Source organism: Mus musculus, chromosome X, assembly GCF_000001635.26.
Source record: "Mus musculus strain C57BL/6J chromosome X, GRCm38.p6 C57BL/6J".
NCBI classification, from domain to species: domain Eukaryota; kingdom Metazoa; phylum Chordata; class Mammalia; order Rodentia; family Muridae; genus Mus; species Mus musculus.
The window spans coordinates 155,232,159-155,238,620 of record NC_000086.7 but is presented as its reverse complement, the minus strand read 5'-3'; the positions used below and the strand labels follow the sequence as shown (position 1 = coordinate 155,238,620).

The window sequence follows — 6,462 nt, the reverse complement described above, 5'->3', positions numbered from 1 at the left end:
GAACGCCAGGGCCAAAAAAATGGGAATGGGTGGGTAGGGGAGTAGCGGGGGGAGGGGCTAGAGAAATGGCTCAGCGGTTAAGAGCACTGACTGTTCTTCTGAAGGTCCTGAGTTCAAATCCTAGCAACCACATCCAAATCCCAGCTCACAACCATCTGTAACAAGATCTGATGCCCTCTTCTGGACTGTCTGAAGACAACTACAGTGTATTTACATATAATAAATAAATAAATCTTAAAAAAAAAAAGAAATGTAGAACACCGTGAAACCTTCAACATGATCATTATTGTTATTTTACATTTGCTAAGCTGTAACTGTTTATTAACTGACCAAATTTCAAAAATACCATGGGCGACACCTTAGTTCATCCGTCTAATAAGCTTGTTTATCTGGTCTTCCCTGTCACCAGCATCTCTACCATCTACAAAGTGAGTTGTCTTTTTCTTCATTCCACCTGGTAGGGAAGATAATTTGAAGGGCCACAGGAAGTTATTTGTTTCCTCAGAGCATTTCCCAACTGTATAGATCTCATGACCTAGATCCTCCATGCAGATGATGCCAAGAGATGGAGCCACCAAGGAATCATCTGTCAAGGCAATCTGCTTCTTTTTGATTTTGCCCTAGCCTTGCTTGTAAATGAGCTCATTTACTGACTTCAGATTGGGGTACCCCCATGCAATGTACGGTTCTACAATCCTTAGCATGTTAATTGAAGCCTTGTTGAACGTAACAAAGGTGCCGTTGAGATCTATGGAAGATGAAGAAGCTGAAATATTTTTGCAGACCTTTGGGCTTCTCATTTGATATCTCAGATTCTGATGACACAAGTCAATTTTGGTTCTGTAGGCACGTAGAAGTTCCCAGCTTTCCTTACCATCCTAGCCATCTGAATTTCAGTCCAGTACACCTACCTATACTCCTTGTGATGATAGTACTTTGGCTTCTCATAGATGAACTTCTTCCTTGCCTTTAAAAATGTCTTCAGGGCAAACTTCTTCAGGCGCTTCACCTTTAACTCTGTGAAATTTCTTTGCTTTTCCTTAAGGGTTTCTGGTGCAGAAGCAACCTTCTTTTTCTTCTCTGGCACAGCCTCCATGGTTCCAGCCAGAAAAAGAGAGAAAGCTGGTGCATGCCATGATCATTATCTTAATCACTGTTCAACTGCTGTGAAGAGACTGTAAGGTGACTCTTATAGTCAGGACAGGGAGCATGGTGGCAATATACATGGTGCATGATATAATTTGAGAACTACAACCTGATATGCAGTCAGAGAGAAAGAGAGAGACAGAGAGACAGAGAAAGGCACAGAGAGGGAGAGAGAGAGAGAGAGAGAGAGAGAGAGAGAGAGAGAGAGAGAGAGAGAGAGAGAGAGAGAGAGAGAACCTGATTTGGGCTTTTAAAACCTCCAAAACCCACTCCTAGTGACACACTTCCTACAGCAAGGCCACAACTTCTAATCCTTTCAAAATATACTTGAATGTGGAGTGGAGTCTATGAGAGCCATTATTATTCAAACCACCACAATCATAGAAGAAAATTTCCCCAAACTACGGAAAGACACACCCATACAGATAAAAGCAGTACATACAAAACTAAGTAGACAAGACCAGAAAAGAAAATCTGAAAAGTATATCACACTTAAAGTACTAAGAATACATGGCAATGAAAGTGTATTGAAAGCTACAAGAGAGGCTCCTGGGGACACCACCAAATCTTGGCACAAGCCCAGCTTTTAGCTTTTTCCTGAGGGCCTTCTTAACCCTCCCTTTTAACTCATCCCCATTCTGTGATGTCAGCAGTTGATACCTAGAAACAGTTTCTACCAAGGATGGCCAGTGGCCACACCTGGCTGGGACTCAGATAAGTGACTTTCACTATGCTTCCATTGTTACCCTCAGCCCTGTAGCCATGTGCTTGCAGGTGACCCTTTCCCCATCTCAACTCCACTCACCAGAGACTCTAACTCTTGGAACAGATCTGTGATCCCTCTAGACCTTTCATCTTGATCTCCAGACAGAATTCTGATCCTACTGCAGCCTACCTTCAAGATTCCTTCCTTGTACCATACCTCTAAGTCACTAGGGACCTGCTTCTTGGTATGAACAGAATACTACTGGCTCTTTTCCACAGCCTCTGCCATCCCTTTCTCCTTTTTCCATTTTTATTCTTCTCTGTCACCCATTGACCTGCAGAAACACTCTTCCAAAGAACTCACATCCACTACATTTTTCAAAGATCCAGAGGTGGCAAGAATAACCAAGGAATGGAACACCCATACCAGAAAAACAAGAATCGATAACAACACCTAGGGTTGTCTCAATCATTATAACTCCGAATGCCTAGACATTAGTGCAAAACTACAAACAGAAACAGCCAAGACAATATGTTTCCACCAGAATTCCAATAATCCTACTATATTAGGCCCTAAAAATGCAATATAACTGAAACAAGGATTTGACAATAGCAATTATGTGTTCAAGGACCTTAGAGAGAATGTAAATAAATCCTCAAAGAAGTCTGTGAAAACACAGTGGATTGAAATAATGAAAACAATTTAAGACAATAGTAGAATCACTAAAGAAAAGCCAACTGAAATAAAAATTTAGGAAGTCAAATGAAGACCTCAGAGATAAACCTAGCCAACAGATTACAAGACATGGAAGAGAGTATCTCAGGAGTTGAAGACAAGGCAGAAGAAACAATGAATGTTAAATATAAAGTTAAAGAATATGTTAAATATAAAGATATCCAGGCACAAAGCATCCAGGACATCTAGGATACTATTACAAAAAAAAAAAAAAAAAACACCAAATGTATGAGTAATAGAAATAGAAGAAGGGACATAAACCCAGTCAAAGGCAGAGAAAATATTTTTTAACAAAATCATAGTGGAAAAATCTCCCAACTTAAAGAAGGCAGTACCTATCAAGATATAAAATTTATACAGAAGCCGGGCAGTGGTGGCACATGCCTTTAATCCCAGCACTTGGGAGGCAGAGGCCAGCCTGGTCTACAGAGTGAGTTCCAGGAAGCCAGGGTTACACAGAGAAACCCTGTCTTGAAAAAAAAAAAGACCAAACCAACAACAACAACAAAAACAAAACAACAAAGAAAGAATTATACAGAACACCCAGTAAGCAGGATCAGAAAACAAATTCCCCATGACACATAATAATCAAAACACTATATATATATATATATATATATATATAAAACAAAATAAAAATTATATTAAAAGCTACACGGGAAAAAGTTCAAGTCACATATAAAGGAAGACCTGTTAGAATAATGTTTGATTTCTCACTGGAGACTCTGAAAAGTCAGAAAGGCCTGTATAAATGTTCTACAAATTCTGAGAAACCACAGGTGCCAGTCCAGACTACTATACTCAGCCTAACTTTCAATCACAATAGATGGATAAAATAAGACATAATAAAATTAAATTTAAGCAATACCTACTCACAAACCCCATAAGCTTATATATTTCAAAATTCACATTAATAAGGGTTTTTAAATACTTCAACCTACATTCTAGCCCACCAACCAAAGGTAGGGGAAAAGGGTAGTTAGCAGATCAGGGGGGGATGTGGACCAGTTTAGAAGTAGTTCCTTACCCTATAGGTGGAAAAACATTATGAACTAACCAGTACCCCGGAGCTCTTGACTCTAGCTGCATATGTATCAAAAGATGGCCTAGTCGGCCATCACTGGAAAGAGAGGCCCATTGGACACACAAACTTTATATGCCCCAGTACAGGGGAACGCCAGGGCCAAAAAGGGGGAGTGGGTGGGTAGGGGAGTTGGGGGGAGGGTATGGGGGACTTTTGGGATAGCATTGGAAATGTAAATGAGGAAAATACCTAATTTAAAAAAAAATATATATATATAAAGAAGTAGTCCTTTGGGTGATCCCAGTCTTTGTTATCAGGATTTCAGCAGTCCAGTACAAAAAGCATAAAACATGAATCAGTAGCAGTAGATCCATCCAGAAACATTGAGGGTGCCAAATTAGCATGTGTCTGCACAAGTGACAAGAAGGAGCTGGAATACCATGAAGTATATTTCTCTTTACGAATTCACAAGTGAAGATCAGTGAAGATCAGCAAAGCATTGCAAGGTGAACCAATGCAAGAGCATTCTCTTACTGTCTATGGGGTTATATTTATATTATTTCTAAACATCGTGGGCCATCTCTAGTGTCTGCTCCAGCAAAACATCCTCTCACATGTCTGCTTCAGCAAAACATCTCATAAGACAATGTTCAGATAAAACATCATATGACACAACTGAGTCTCCAAAGAAACCAGAAATTTCCACATCAAAACCCAGCCATACAAAAGGTGCTAGTAAGAAATTTTCAACCTGAAGGAGTTAACTACACCCAAGAAAACATGGGAATAAATAATTTCAGACCAGAAAAATCAAAAGAAAGGAGAAAAAACTCATACCACAACAAAATATCAGGAATCAATAAACACTGCTCATTGATGACTCTCAACATCGATGACCTAAATTCTCCAACAGAAAGATATAGACTAACATATTGGAGTAGAAAACAGGATCCATCCTTCTGTTGCATCAAAAAAAAACACGTATCACCATCAAGGATAGAGAGTACCTCAGGGTAAAAGATGTAAAAGAATATTCTAAGCAAATAAACTGAAGAAGCAAGCTGGTGTAGCTGTGGTGGTTTGCATAGGTATGGCCCCCATAGACACATGTGCTTGAATGCTTGGCCCAAAGGGAGGAGCACTATTTGGAGGTGTGGCTTTGCTGGAGGAAATTTGTCACTATGGAGGTGGGCTGTGAGGTCTCATATATGTTCAAGCTACACCCAGTGTAGAAGACACAGTCTTGTTCTGCTGCCTGCAGATCCAGATGTAGAACTCTTGGCTTCTTCTCCAGCATCATGCTGGCCTACATGCTGCCATGCTTTCTGCCATGATGATAATGGATTAAGCCTTTGAAACACAAGCCAGCCCCAATTAAATGTTGTCCTTTACAAGAGTTGCCATAGTCATGTTTCTTCACAGCAATGAAACCTTAATTAAGACAGTAGCCATTTTAATATCTGACAAAACAGATTTTAAACCAAAACTAATCAGAGATAATACATACTCATTAAAGAAAAAACTCACAAGAGGATATTGCAATTCTTAGACAAATCATCTAGCCAAATCTAAACAGAAATACTGGTGCTAACTAATGTCATAAACCAAACGGACCTAAGAGAATATTTCACTCAAACACAAAAGAATATGCCTTCTTCTCAGTTGATAATGGAACTGTTCTCCAAAATTGACCATATACTTGGACACAAGGCAAGTCTCAACAGATAAAAGAAAATTGAAATAACACCCTGTATCCTATCTGACTACTATGGATTAAAATGGGTAAATGCATAAATCAAAAAATATTCATTAAAAAAGTCAAGTGGGGCCGGGCGTGGTGGCGCGTGCCTTTAGTCCCAGCACTCGGGAGGCAGAGGCAGGCGGATTTCTGAGGTCGAGGCCAGCCTGGTCTACAAAGTGAGTTCCAGGACAGCCGGGGCTACACAGAGAAACCCTGTCTCGAAAAACCAAAAGAAGAAGAAGAAGAAGAAGAAGAAGAAGAAGAAGAAGAAGAAGAAGAAGAAGAAGAAGAAGAAGAAGAAGAAGAAGAAGAAGAAGAAGAAAAGAAGAAGAAGCAGCCAATTGGGAAGCAAACATTCAAATATATAAGACTACAGGGGCCAAGTCATTCAAACCTCTACCCACTCATTAAAGAAACTTCTCTTTGAAAAAGAGGGAGCCCCACCACTTACAGAAAATTACATCCAAGCTAAATCCAGAAGTGCAGAACCCAGTCCCAACTGGTACATCTACAAAACACTCATGCATGTAAATCCCATGGATCATTTCGTAGAAAGGGATGGAAAGCTTGTAAGAGCCAGAGGATCAGGGAGTTTACTGTGAGATTGTGTCTCCTAGTAATGTCAAAAGCTATACCCATAATGTCTCACCAACATGACTACTTAAACATAGAAGAATACCAATACTCATGCCAAAGTGGGTGAGGAAAAGCTTATGAGGCCCCAACCCTACACAAAGAATTACAGAGCATTAAGGAATGCTGAGAAGAGGATAAAGTCTTCCCCAGGGAATAGGGCACAAACTGGTAGTTATCCAATACCAAGTGGTCAGCCCTGAAAATGCAAACAAGTAACATTATACAGACAGCGCAGGTTATGTCTGTGCTTTCCTGTGTGAGGGGCACTGAATATCAATTAATATAAAAAGAGACCATGCATTTCAAGAGTGGGCAAGGCTATATTGGAGGGTTTGGAGGGAAGAAAGGGAAAAGGTAAGCGTAAAAATAATCAAATCAAATCACATCTTTAAGGTGACAAGCAATGCGTGTCACTCACGACAAGAAGTATGAAGTTTTATTTACTGGATATGTGTGTAGCTCAGTAGTAAACCA

General features: G+C 39.9%; 1 pseudogene; it reads right to left on the bottom strand.

Annotated features, from left to right (window-relative positions):
• On the bottom strand, positions 299-1,133 carry Gm15159 (predicted gene 15159; annotated as a pseudogene).